At 44.4% G+C, this 14,314-nt stretch overlaps 1 pseudogene; it reads right to left on the bottom strand.

Moving 5' to 3' along the window:
• The window catches only part of LOC103275272, a 68,235-nt pseudogene extending 58,725 nt beyond the window's left edge, over positions 1–9,510 (bottom strand).
• Between the last annotated feature and the right edge of the window lie 4,804 nt (positions 9,511–14,314).

Genomic DNA, 14,314 nt, shown 5'->3' with positions numbered 1-14,314 from the left:
CTCGAACCCACGGGCTCAGGCAATCCACTCACCTCAGCCTCCCAAAGGTGCGGGATTACAGGCTGAGCCACCAAGCCCAGCTAGTTCATATCTTTTTAATATATTGCTAAATTGATTTATTCATATTTTAATAAGTAAATTTATGCCTATGTCTATAAAGGATATTGGCCCATAATTTCATTTTCTTGTAATATCTTTGTCAAGTTTTGGTCTGGGTTATGCTAGTTTCATAAAATGATATTGAAAGTTTTCCCTTCTCTATTTTTTGAGAGGGTTTGTGTAGGATTGCTATTATTTCTTCCTTAAACGTGTGGTAGAATTCACCAGTGAAGATATCTGAGCTTGGAATCCTTTTATGAGAAGATTATGAATGTGATTTCTTTAATAGATATGAAGATATTTCACTTTAAAATTTCTTCTGTTTTGTGAAGTTGTTTTTAGGGAATTTATTTATCTAAGTTATATAATTTACTAAAAAAGTTATTCACAGTATTTCTTTATTATCCTTTCAAGTCTGTAAGATCTGTAGTAATGTCTTTTTTTCCATTTCTAATTTTGGCAATTTATGTTTTCCTCTTTTCTTAATCATTCTGGTTAGAGATTTATCAAATTTATTTCATTTTCATTGTACTTATTTTTGCTACTTATATTTTATTTATTTATTTATTTATTTTTGGGTTGGAGTCACTCTGATGCCCAGGCTGGAGTGCAGTGGCACGCTCATTGCCACCGCAGTCTTGACCTGCTGGGCTCAGATGATCTTTCAACCTTAGCCTTCCAAGTAGAATGCACCACTACAGGAATGCACCACCATGCCTGGCTACTTTTTTTATTTATTGTAGAGATAAGGTCTCACCAAGTTTCCCAGGCTGCTCTTAAACCTATGGGCTCAGGCAATCCTTTCACCTCGGTCTTCCAAAGTGCTGGGGTTATAGGTGTAAGCCACAGCACCTGGCTGTGAGTTAATATTATATGACTTCCTATATAGTGTAAGGATCTTACATTAACTATTGTATACCTCACAATATACTATGACTTCCTTTTTTTTTTTCTTTTTTAGAGATGAGATCTTGCCAAATTGCCCAGGCTGGTCTCAAATCCATAGGCTCAGGCAATCCTCTCACCTCAGGCTCCCAAAGTACTGGGATTATAGGTGTGAGCCACTGTGCCCGGCTGATTTCTTCTTTAAGCAGTTAATTATCTTTTAAAATTTAACAAATGAGAAAAAAGTATATCTTTTTTACTCACATATATACCACTTCTGGTGCTTTTCATCCTTTGTATAAATCCTAGTTTTCATCTTACATTATTTTCCTTTGACCTGAAAAACTTCCTTTAATATTTCAGGCCTACTGGTGATGAATTCTCTTAGTCTCTTTGTCTGAAAACATTTCTATTTTGCCTTCATTAAAAATATATATACACCTAACTCTGGTAAGGATGGCCATCATTAATAAATAAAAAAAACAGAAGATGCTGGAGTGGGTGCAGAGATATCTACAATGTTGGTGGGAATGCAAGCTAGTTCAAACTCTATGGAAAGCAGTGTGGCAATTCCTAAAAGAACTAAAAGTTGACCTTCCATATGATCCAGCAATCCCTCTCCAGGGAATATACCTGGAGGAACATCAATCTTTCTACAAAAAAGACACCTGCACATGCATATTTATATCCTTACTATGTACAATAGCAAAAACATGGAACCCACCCTATTGCCCATTGAAAGTGAATTGGACGAGTCAGGCGCAGTGGCTGTCATCCCAGCACTTTGGGAGGCTGAGGTGAGGGGATTGCCTGAGCCCACGGGTTTGAGACCAGCCTGGGAAATTTAGTGAGATCTCATCTCTACAATAATTAAAAAAAAAAAAAATTTAGTCGGGCATGGTAGTGCATGCCTGTAGTTCTGGCAAGCTGGAAGGCTGAGGCAGAAGGATCACTGGAGCCCATTGAGTTGATGCTGGGGTGTCTGTAAGCATGCCACTGCACTCCAACCTGGATGATGGAGTGAGACTCCAACTCAAAAAAAAAAAAAAAAAAAAGAAATTGGGTTGGATGAAGAAAATGTGGTACATATACATGATGGGGTATTACGCAGCCATAAAGAAGAACAAAATCATGGACTTTGCAGCAAATTGGATGGAGTTGGAGACTACTGTACTTAGTGATCTATCACAGAAGCAAAGAACAGAATACCACATATTCTCACTCATAAGTGAGCCCTGAATATGAATCATGTTAGCACAAGGGAGGAATTGGCAGTTGCTGGACACTGCTGGGAGGAGGAAGGGAAGGGGGACATGTAACAACACAAAGGGTACCTGGTCCTTTATCAGGAGAAGTGAGAGCCAGTTGGAGGCCCAAACTTCACCTGCATGCAGCCTGCTTGTGTAGTTAATCCTTACTTGTACTCCACATCTCAGTAATAATAACGGTAATAATAGTAATAATAATAGGCCGGGTGTGGTGGCTCAAGCCTGTAATCCCAGCATTTTGGGAGGTCGAGGTAAGAGGATTGCCTAAGCCCAGGGATTTGAGACCAGCCTGGGCAACCTGGCAAGACCTCGTCTCTATGATGAATCAAAATATTAGCTGGATGTGATAGCATGCACCTGTAGTTCCAGCTACTTGGAAGGCTGAGGTGGAAGGATCACCTGAGCCCAGCAGGTAATGCTGCAGTGGCTGTGAAGTGCCACTGCACTCTAGCCTGGGTGACAGAGTGAGACTCTGACTCAAAAAGATAATAATAAATATATATGCTTTATTTTTTAGATAAGTTTTAGGTTCATAAGAAAATTGAGTGCAAAATAGAATTCCCTTATATCCCCTCACTCTCACCCTGCCACAGGCCATAATTTTTCAAGTTTATTTTCACTGAATATAGATTCCAGTTTTACATATTTCTCCCCCTTTGAACACTTCAAAGATTGTTCTCCATCCATCATATTCTGGCTAGCATTATTTCTGGTGAAAAGTCAGTGATCACTCCTATTGTTGTTTGTCTGTGTCTTTTTTTCTTTTAAGATTTTTACTCTCAGCAATTTGACTATCATGCACTTATGCATGATTTTCTTTGTATTTTTCCTGCTTGGGGTTCTTTGAGATTCTAGGCTCCATGAATTAACATCTTTCATCAAATTTGGAAAACTTCTGTTCATTATTTCTTTTTTTTTTTTTTTTAGTGGGAGTCTCACTCTGTCACCCAGACTGGAGTGCAGTGGCTGCTCCCGGCCACCACAGCATCGACCTGCTGGGCTCCAGCGATCCTTCCGCCTCAGCCTTCCAAGTAGCCGGAATTACAGGCATGCGCCACCATGCCCGACTGATTTTTTGATTTATTGTAGAGATAAGGTCTCGCTGCCCAGGCGGGTCTCGAACCCACGGGTTCAGGCAATCCACTCACCTCAGCCTCCCAAAGGCGCGGGATTATAGGCTGAGCCACCAAGCCCGGCTGTTCATTATTTCTTAACATTTTTTTTCCACCCCAATCTTTCTCTACTCTCATTCTGAGACTGTAATTATATGCATCTTAGAATACCTGACATTGTCCAGTGGTCACTGTTCCTTTTTTCAGCCTTTTTTTTCCCCCTCTGTATCATGCTGGAAATTCCTATGTTCCTATCTTCAAGTTCACTGACCTTTCCTTCTGCAGTTTCCAATCTGCTATTAAATCCACACAGTGAATTTAATTTCAGATGTTATATTTTTCAGTTTTAGAATTTATATATTTTGTTTGTTTGAGTTGGGGTCTCCTTCTGTCACCCAGGCTGGAGTGCAGTGGCATAATCATGACAATCACGGCTCATGGTAGTCTCAACCTCTTAGGCTCAGGGGCCTGGTCCTTCTACCTCAGCATCCCAAGTAACAGGGACTACAGGCACATGCCACCATGACTGGCCAATTTTTTTATTTTATTTTATTTATTTATTTATTTATTTTTTTGAGTTGGAGTCTCACTCTGTCGCCCAGACTGGAGTGCAGTGGCCGCTCCCGGCCACCGCAGCCTCGACCTGCTGGGCTCTGGCGATCCTCCCTTCTCAACCTTCCAAGTAGCCGGAATTACAGGCATGCGCTACCACGCCCGGCTGATTTTTTGATTTATTGTAGAGATGAGGTCTCGCTGCCCAGGCGGGTCTCAAACCCGCGGGCTTAGGCAATCCACTCACCTCAGCCTCCCAAAGGCACGGGATTACAGGCTGAGCCACCGAGCCCGGCTGTTTTTTGATTTTTTATAGAGATGAGGTTTCACTGTGTTGCCCAGGTTGGTCTCCAACTCCTGGGCTCATGCAACCTGCCTGCCTCAGCCTCCCAAAATGCTGGGATTACAGACATGAGCCACCATGCCTGGCTCCATTTGATTCTTTATTGTTTATTTTTTAGTTAGCTTTTCCATCTGTTCACCTAGTGTGCTAATACTTTCATTTAAATTCTTACATATATTTATAATAGCTGTTTAAGAGCTCTTATTTGCTCTTTCCAACATCTCTGTCATCTATGGGTCAATTTCTTCTTCTTTTTTTTTTTTTTTTTGAGTTGGAGTCTCACTTTGTCACCCAGACTGGAGTGCAGTGGCCGCTCCCGGCTACTGCAGCCTTGACCTGCTGGGCTCTGGCGATCCTTCCACCTCAGCCTTCCGAGTAGCTGGAATGACAGGCGCGCGCTACCACACCTGGCTGATTTTTTGATTTATTGTAGAGATGAGGTCTCGCTGCCCAGGCAGGTCTCGAACCCGTGGGCTCAGGCAATCCACTCACCTCAGCCTCCCAAAGGTGCGGGATTACAGGCTGAGCCCCCGAGCCCGGCTTCTTTTTTTTTTAATCTCAGTATGAATAACATTTTCCTGATTTTTTTCATGCCTAGCAATTTTATATGTTTAGTAATTTTTCATGTCTAGCAATTTTACAGTTTTGTGCTGGACATTGTTGATGCTACATTTTTTTGAGTGTCAGAATTTTGTTGGCTTCCTTTAAAGAAAGTTGTGTTTTGTTCTGACAGATAGTAACTTTCTAGCAGATAAGACTGATTCTTTCCAGGTTTTTGTGTTTTTTTTTTTTTTTTTTTACTTTATTGGGAAGTTCTTTAGTGGCACAGTCTAGGGTTAGAGTAGCCCTACTCCTAACATATGGTTTTTCTGGGGTCTCAAATGAATGCTCAGACTATTTGGTAAGGTCTCTTGATTCTGGCTAACAGAAACCCTTTTCTCCCAGCACTGTGAGACCCAGTGCTGTTCTGTCAGACTTATGGAGTCTCACTCTGCACATACTCAAGTCTTTCCTATTATGCTAAAGACTTAAGGAGATCTCTAGGTGGATTTCTGGAGCTCCTTCTCTGCACATCCTCCTCTCAAGTACACTGACCCACAAATCCCAGCTGTCTCAGCAGCTTCAGATGTTGGTCTCTGCTATGTTCTGCTTGGATTCCACCTCACTGCAGCCTCAGAAAGTGCTTTCAGGAGGTGACATCAAAGACACTATGCTGGCAATGTCTTAAGTCCCCAGATAGTTTCTCAATTATATATATATAATTTTTTTTTTGAGTCAAAGTCTCTGTTGCTCAGGCTGGAGTGCAGTGGCACGCTCACAGCCACTGCCGCCTCGACCTGCTGGGCTCAGGTGGGATCCCTCTGCCTCAGCCTTCCAAGTAGCTGGAAATACAGGTGCTCGCCACCGTGCCCAGCTGCTCAATTTTTAAAAAGTACTTTAAGCTCGCAATGGTGGTAACTGCATTTAGAAGTCATGCCAAGTGCCTGAAAGGGAACCTGTGTTGTGGTACTCAAAATGGCAGGAAATGCTAAAACAAAACAATCCCTCCCCTAGCAGTGGGTCTGAAACAAAGGTGAACATCTTAGCTGCTCCTGTTTGCTCTGAGAAGATGGAACTTGAGAATGAAAATCATCGTCTAAGTGTGTCGAATTGATGTTTCCCTGTTGCTGTGGAGATACCCTTCTATATGTTGATGATGTTGAAATTACATCACTATCCCACAGATTTCCCTTAGACTCCAGACTCCAAGATCCTGCTGCCTACTTGACATCTGTATTTAAAAGTCCAATTAGGCCGGGTGTGGTGGCTCAAGCCTATAATCCCAGCACTTTGGGAGGCGGAGGCGAGAGGGTTGCCTGAGCTCAGGGGTTCAAGACCAGCCTGAGCAACATGGCAAGACCTTGTCTCTACAATAAATCAAAAAATCAGCTGGGTGTGGTGGCATGCACCTGTGGTTCCAGCTACTTGAAAGGCTGAGGCGGAAGAATCACCTGAGCCCAGTAGATTGAGGCTGCAGTGGCCGTGAGTGTGCCACTGCACTCCAGCCTGGGTGACAGAGACTCTGACTCAAAAAAGAGTGAGATCTGACTCAAAAAAATAAAAATTAAAAATGGGAAACTAGGAGTCAGATGGGTCCACTGAAGACCATCAATTCCCCTTCATCTATCTTCCTTTCCAGAGCTCAACTCACTGCTCTTGTATCCCCATCCAGAAACCACTGACTACAGAATCGATGAATAAAGCTAGGGGCATAATTGGAAAAAGAGAAAATACTCCTTTGGTTGTTTAAAATATTTCAGCTATAGAACACTAGAACACACGTCAAGTCCTTTAAAACTCATCAACTTAAAACATGTGCTTCGTTCTTTAGCAAATGATGAAATGCCTTAGAAAGACAATGGCTGGAGAATGAGATAACTGTCCGACAATAAGATGTAGTTATCTCCTATTTAGTTAACTGGTGTTCCTGACTCAGCAGTAGCCAACGCCAGAAGAGAGGCAATGGCGGGCCACATGTGTACATGCCAGTGAGACCCAGGGTATATTTAGTCGGACACCACTCCCAAAGCAATTGATTTGACTGAATTAACCAGTGGAACTTGAATCTATGATTAAATTAGGAAGCATTATTATTATTCGTAGTAGTAGTATTTTGGAGACAGAGTCTCACTCTGTTGCCCAGGCTGGGTGCAGAGGCAATATCTACCGCAGCCTCAGCCTCCTGGACCCAGGTGATCTTCCCACCTCAGCCTCCTGAGTAGCTGGGACTACAGGTGTGTGCCACAATGCCCAGCTAATGTTTGCTTTTTTTTTTTTTTTGGTAGAGATAAGGTTTTGCTATGTTGCCCAGGCTGGATGTGAAATCCTGGGCTCAAGCAATCTTCCTGCCTCGGCCTCCCAAAGTGCTGGGATTACAGGCGTGAACCACTGTGCCTGGCCCAGAAGCAGTTTTTTAGATCATCTCGTTATGAAATTCTAGAACAACTCACTTAACATAAATACACTGAGGCTAAAGAAACTGACTGAGATTGCCAAATGCTTTCTAAATACACTGTTCTAATTCACACTCCTACGACCTGTTTTTCTAGACTCTTGCCAAATCTAAGAGATATGGCCAAGCCTCTAATTTTTGCCAATCTGATAGCTGAAAATGCAATCTTTAAAAAATTTTTTTCCCTCATTTTCTAAAATGATAGGATAGAGTTTAAGATGCGTCCTTTTAGCCAGGCTCAGTGACTCAGCCTATAATCCCAGCACTTTGGGAGGCCGAGGTGAGTGGATTGTCTGAGCCTGCGGGTTCGAGACTCGCCTGGGCAACTTGACGAGACCTCATCTCTACAATAAATAAAAAAAAAAAAAAAATTGGCCGGGTGTGGTAGCACACGCCTGTAGTTCCATCTACTTGGAAGGCTGAGGCGGAAGGATTGCCGGAGTCCAGCAGGTCGAAGCTGCGGTGGCCGGGAGTGGCCACTGCACTCCAGTCTGGGCGACAGAGTGAAGACTCCAACTCAAAAAAAAAAAAAAAAGATGTGTCCTTTTATGTTTATTGACTCTTTGTCCAATTTTTCTTATGACCTTATGTTGGTATCATTCATTTTCATTTATTTTATTTTGTTGAGTTGGAGTCTCACTCCGTCACCCAGGCTGGAGGGCAGTGGCACGCTCACAGCCATCACAGTCTTGACATGCAGCGCTCAGGTGATCCTTCCGCCTCAGCCTTCCAAGTAGCTGGAACTACAGTCAGGTGCCACCATGCCCAGCTCATTTTTTGATTTATTGTAGAGATAAGGCCTCGCCAAGTTGCCCAGGCTAGTCTCAAACCTGTGGGCTCAGGTGATCCTCAACTTGGCCTCCCAAAGTGCTGGAATTATAGGCATGAGCCACTGCGTCCAGCCTCATTTATTTTTGTCTTATTGATTTTACTTATTCATTCAACTAATTGTATTGAGTACATATCAGGGATACAACAGTGAACAAGACAGAGACTTTCCTTCATGAAGCTTATAGTCCAGTTAGGGAGACAGAGAATAAAAATGCAGACAATGAAATCGAAGAAAGATGAAAGAATGACAAATCCTGTAGGAAGAAAACAAAGAGGATGTTGAAATCAAGAGTCAACAGCAGCAGAGGGAACAAGGGAACACCTTCCTTAGAAAGAGCTATAGGCATGGAAGGAGCCTTGGAGGAAAAGAAATTTAAGTGGGGGATGGGCCCAGTAATCCCAGCACTTTGGGAGGCTGAGACAAGAGAACTGCTTGAGCCCAGGAGTTCGAGACCAGCCTTGACGACATAGTGAGACCTTGTCTCTACAAAAGAATTTTTTAAAAAATCAAGCCGAAGCCGAACGCAGTGGCTCAAGCCTATAATCCCAGCACTTTGGGGAGGCTGAGGCAAGAGGATTGCCTGAGCTCAGGTGTTCAAGACCAGCCTTGGCAACTTGGCGAGATCTCGTCTCTATAATAAATCAAAAAAATTACCTGGGCATGGTGGTGTGCACCTGTAGTTCCAGCTACTTGGAAGACTGAGGTGGAAGGAACGCCTGAGCCCAGCAGGTGGAGGTTGCAGTGGCCATGAGCATGCCATTGCATTCCAGCCTCGGTGACAGAGTGAGACTCCAACTCAAAAAAAAAAAAAAAATCGACTGGGCTCAGTGGCTCAGCCTATAATTCCAGCACTTTGGGAGGCCAAGGTGAGTGGATTGCCTGAGCCCGCGGGTTTGAGACCAGCCTGAGCAACTTGGCGAGACCTTGTCTCTACAATAAATAAATAGCCGTGTGTGTGTGTGTGTGTGTGTGTGTGTGTGTGTGTGTGTGTGTGTGTGGTGGCGTACAGCTGCAGTTCCAGCTACTTGGAAGGCTAAGGCGGAAGGATTGTCTGGGGTGGGGCTGCAGTGGCCGTAAGCGTGCCATTGCACTCCAGCCTGGGCAACAGAGTGAGACTCTGACTCAAAATAAGTAAATAAATAAATAAAACAAAAACAGGTTTGGTTAACTTTATTTGATTTATTTATTTTTCCACCGCCCCCACCACCTATCCAAATCCCCAGTTAACTTTATTAGTACCTATTATGTGCTGGGCATTATATTCACTGCATCCCAGTAAGTTATGTAATTTCACAGAAACTCTGATTTTTCGAAAATGGCCTTGGTCTTTAGTGGCCTGAGCGGCTACCAGGGACAGCAGGCCATAGTTGAGGCTGAACACAATACTTTGCGTACTTGCTGACTTTGTAAAGGGTCCAGTCCACCATCCAACCATGATGTTTATGGCCCTTTGTAAACACGGATCAGAATCTGTGCTTGATCTTAGCCCAAAGGCAAAGAAGCAACGCAGCCCAAAACGTGAACCCGCATCTCAGGTTATCCCAATGGTCTCGGGCAGTTATGTTACTCAAGTATGGCCGGATTAGGACTGGCATTAGGGTCTTAAGCTGATTTCACTCTGTTCCCTGAGGAGTACGTTTGACTAGAACAATTAGTATTCAGAAGTGCCAACGTGGAATTAAGCATGTGACTCATATCCCGGATAAGGCAAGTTCACTTAGGATCAGCGTACGGCAAAGGATTTCTCTAGCTGGCCCACCACTTGGCCTTGGAAATAGGATTTTAAAGTTTGCATGACCATCTGTGTAGAGGGATGGGGACACAAGAGGGTGAGGGGACATTTGCCTAGTGGCCTGAACGCTTGCTCATCTGCATTTTTCCAGATTGCAACAATAAATCAGTTCAACAAATTTATGTGGAATTCCACACACAACTCCAAAGTAAGGCAAGTTTGAAAGCAAGCACGGTGGCTCGCGCCTGTAATCCCAGCACTTTGGGAGGTTGAGGTGAGAGAACTGCTTGAGCCCAGAAGCTCAAGACCAGCCTGGACAACATAGTGGGACTTCATTGCTACAAAAAAAATCAACAAATGAGTTGGGCATGGTGGTGTGTGCCTAGCCCTAGCTACTCAGGAGGCTGAGATGGAAAAATCCCCTGATCCCAGGAGGTCGAGGCTGCAGTGAACTGTGAGAGTGACACTGCACTCCAGCCTGGGTGACAAAGTGAGACTCTGACTAAAAAAAATAAAATAAGGTAACTTTGAATATACATTAGGTAGTGCTAAACAGAACTCACAGTCCCTGCCCAGAGGATTATAAACTAGTTAGAAACCAGTTAGTTATAAACCAAAATACGTGCCACGGACCTAAGAACAAATGAAAAGCAAAGAAACATGAATGCTAATTCATATCACACAAACTATTTAAATGCTGAAAATCAGAAAGACAGAGTTAATCTGCATCCATCCCACCGACCTATAATCAGAGAGTTGCTTGTCTGTCTCCTTCAGCGGAGTTGGCTAGGTGTGACCCATATGGTACTGAACTTCGAATTCCCAGCACTTGTCAGAGTAAATGGCAAGGAGCAGACACTCCACAAATATTGAATGAAACATATAATGAATGGCTTTAGGTAGGTGAGGTTAATCAAGGAGTCATCCTACAATTGGCATGGGTTTGTTTTGTTTTGTTTTTTTTGAGTAGGAGTCTCACTCTGTCACCTAGGCTGGAAGGCAGTGGCACACTCACGGCTACTGCAGCCTCGATCTGCTGGGTTCAGGCGATCTTTCTGCCTCAGCTTTCCAAGTAGCTGAAGCTACAGGCACGCGCCACTATGCCTGGCTAGTTTTGTGATTTGTTGTGGTCTTACCAAGTTGCCCAGGCTGGTCTTGAATCCCTGGGCTCAGGCAATCCTCTCACCTCAGCCTCCCAAAGTGCTGGGATTATAGGCATGAGGCACTGCGGCCAGTCCCAGTCTTTTTCTATCGAGTGGTTATCTCTGCAGCCACACTTTCACCACATTATTATTATTATTATTATTATTATTATTATTTGAGTTGCAGTCTCACTCTGTCACCCAGGTTGGAGAGCAGTGGCATGATAACAGCTCAACACAGCCTCAACCTCTTGGGCCAGAGTTTGAGACCAGCCTGGGCAACATAGACCTCGTCTCTACAAAAAATAAATAATTAACTAGGTGAGGTGGCATACTAGTCCCAGCTACTCTGGAGGCTGAGGTGGGAAGACTGCTTGAGTCCAGGAGTTCAGGGTTACAGTGAGCCATGATCACGCCACTGCACCCCAGTCTGGGTGACAGAGGAGACCTTGTCTCTTAAGGAATAACAACAACAAAAAACTATATATATAGTTCCATATATATATATACAGTTCTCTCTATATATATATTTGACATTCTAATCATTTTTATCACTCTTTAATTCTGCATTGTACTAACAGAACCCAGTGAGGTTGGTGATTTTCTTACTGTCAGAACTAAGGGTTGTTTCTAGTTTTTGCTATTACATTTGCTATTTTTGCATTCTCACTTCTTACTTTCCCAAGAGTGAATTACCTTATCAAAGAGTATAGATTGTTTTTACAGTTCTCATTAGAAACTGCCAAGTCGTTAGGCAAGACTTTTAAAAAAAATTTTTTATTATAAAGATGTGGGGTACAATTCAGGGTTAGGTATACAAATGTTGAGTATGCAAGTATCCTTGTCGATGAGGTATGCCCTTCCCACCGCTAGCAGTTTCCCTCAACTGCCAATCCCACCCCCTTCCCCTGAGCAAACACTTTCTTATAGTATTACAATTGTTCAAGGTCCGTTTATGAGTGAGAACATGCTTAAATAAATCCAAGAAGACACAAACAAATGGAAAAATTTTCCATGCTCATGGATGGGAAGAATCAACATTGTTAAGATGTCCATCCTACCAAAGGCAGTCTACAGATTCAACACAATACACATTAAGTTACCAACATCATTCTTCTCAGACCCGGAAATGACAATACAGAAATTCATATGGAAACATAAACGACCACGAATAGCCAACACAATTCTTGGCAAAAGAAACAAAGCAGGAAGTATCACACTTCCGGACTTCAAACTTTACTATAAGGTTATCGTAATCAAAACAGCCTGGTATTGGTACAAGAACAGGCACATAGACCAATGGAACAGGATAGAGATTCTGGAAGCGAAGCCTCAATTCCTCAACCAACTCATCTTAGACAAAGCCTCCAACAACAACCACTGGGGAGAGAAGAACCTGTTCAGTAAATGGTGCTGGGGAAACTGGCAAGGCTTTTTACCAAGGCATATTGCCTGTACAAAGGGCAGCTGCAGAGCCCATCATTGCTCAGCAAGGCGCAGTGGCCTGGCATCTCAAACGAAAGTCAGGACACCTAAACCTCCCCATGGGAACTTGGGACATCCCTTCCCCATTCTGACCTCAACTTGCTTATTTATAAAAAAAGTGTGGGGAGGATTTGGATTGAACCCATTGAGGTCCTTTTCTACTGGGAATCTAGCCATTTTTCTCCTCATCTGTTCTGTATCACCATCTCCTGACTCCTAGGGGCTCAGACTTGGGTTAGCCAGGCTTCCTTTCCCTTGGCTGCAAAGTCCCATCAACGTGCCCAAATACTGGTGTAACTGGAGGGCAGACATCAGAGCCCAGGGATTCGGGGCACAGGCGAGGTTCAAATCTTGGCCCTGGCTGGGTGCAGTGGCTCAAGTTTGTAATCCCAGCACTTTGGGAGGCTGAGGTGAGAGGATTACTTGGGCAACTCGGTGAGACCTCGTCTCTACAATATATCAAGAAATTAGCCAGGTGTGGTGGCATGTGCCTGTATTTCACCACCACCTGCGGTGCCATCCCTAAAACCCAGAGATCTGAGTCTCATCTCTCTGCCTAAAAGTCTCCTAGGGCTCCCAGGTCCTTCCAGGCAAGAGTGGGAGTGCCTCAGCTTGAAGAGCCAGGCTTTCCAGGAGGGGCGCCTAGGGCTCGGGAGATGCTGGGATCCTTATTTAAGAATCCTAGTTGAGTTTTCTTCCTTTCTCTTGAATAGGGGTTTCACTCTGTCGTCCACGTTGGAGTGCAGCGGCACGCTGCTCATGGCCACCGCAGCCTCAACCTTCTGCCTCAGCCTTCCAAAGAGCTGGAACTACAGGCACGCGCCACCACACCCGGCTCCTTTTTGGATTCATTGCAGAGACGAGGTCTCCCCAAGTTGCCCAGGCTGGGCTCGAACCCGTGGCTCAGGCAATCCTCTCACCTTGGCCTCCCAAAGTGGTGGGAGCCACCCCGCCCGGCCCCTAGTTGATTTCCAAAGAAAAAAGTAACTAAAAAGAAAGAGACAAACAGGGCTACAAAAGTCGTGGGGGCATCTCAAACACTATATTGATCAAACGAACGCATGAACAACCCTCCCGGCCACCACCGACCCCAGGAGGTCATGAAGCTGCTGTTCCCAATGGATCGCGACTCGCAAGGGGTCTCAGGTTGTCACTTAGGCGACACAAGCGACGGCACGACGTGGCGAGGAGGCGGGATCCGACCCAGGACGCCGCCGGGTAGCCCCGGCCAGGGCCAGCCCCGCCCCCAGGACGACTCCGGCCGCAGAGGCCAGCCCTTCCACCGCACGGCCCCGCCGCCGGCCGCCCCCCGGCCTTCAATCCAGCCCTCCCCGCCAACTCCTACTCGACCCCGGGCCTCGCGCCGCGAGCTCCCACGGAATATCTATTACCGACCTGTTATTTTCCCTGGCCCCGTTTAAATCACATATTAAACAGGACCCCCCAGAACCAGAATTCATTTATAAAAAATTGTGGTTTGTTCTTACATGTTCAAAGTGCTCTCTGTTTGATGCAATATGCCTGTCAAGAACTTTTGCCACTGCTCAAATCAGTTTTTAAACTCATCAATTTTGATGCCTTTTTTTTTTTTGCTTGTGCTGGTTTTGTTTTGTTTGTTTCAACTCTTCCCTCTTCCCTTCACCTCTTTCCATTTGAGGACTTTTTTCATCCTGAGAAACAACAAAAAGATACCTGAGGTGAAATCAGGTGAATAGGAAGGATGGGGCACAGGATCATACTCCAGTTTCTTGGTCAAAAACTGCTGAAAACTCAGTGTGGTCATGGAGGAAAAATCAGTCACCTGTTTTGTCACAACTCTGGACATTTCTTCTTCAATCATGATGCGACCATCTCGAAACTTCCAGATAAAAA

The sequence above is a fragment of the Carlito syrichta genome, unplaced genomic scaffold, assembly GCF_000164805.1.
Source record: "Carlito syrichta isolate Samal-C Ts95f unplaced genomic scaffold, Tarsius_syrichta-2.0.1 Scaffold315396, whole genome shotgun sequence".
Taxonomy (NCBI): domain Eukaryota; kingdom Metazoa; phylum Chordata; class Mammalia; order Primates; family Tarsiidae; genus Carlito; species Carlito syrichta.
This window is presented reverse-complemented; position numbering and strand designations above follow the sequence as displayed.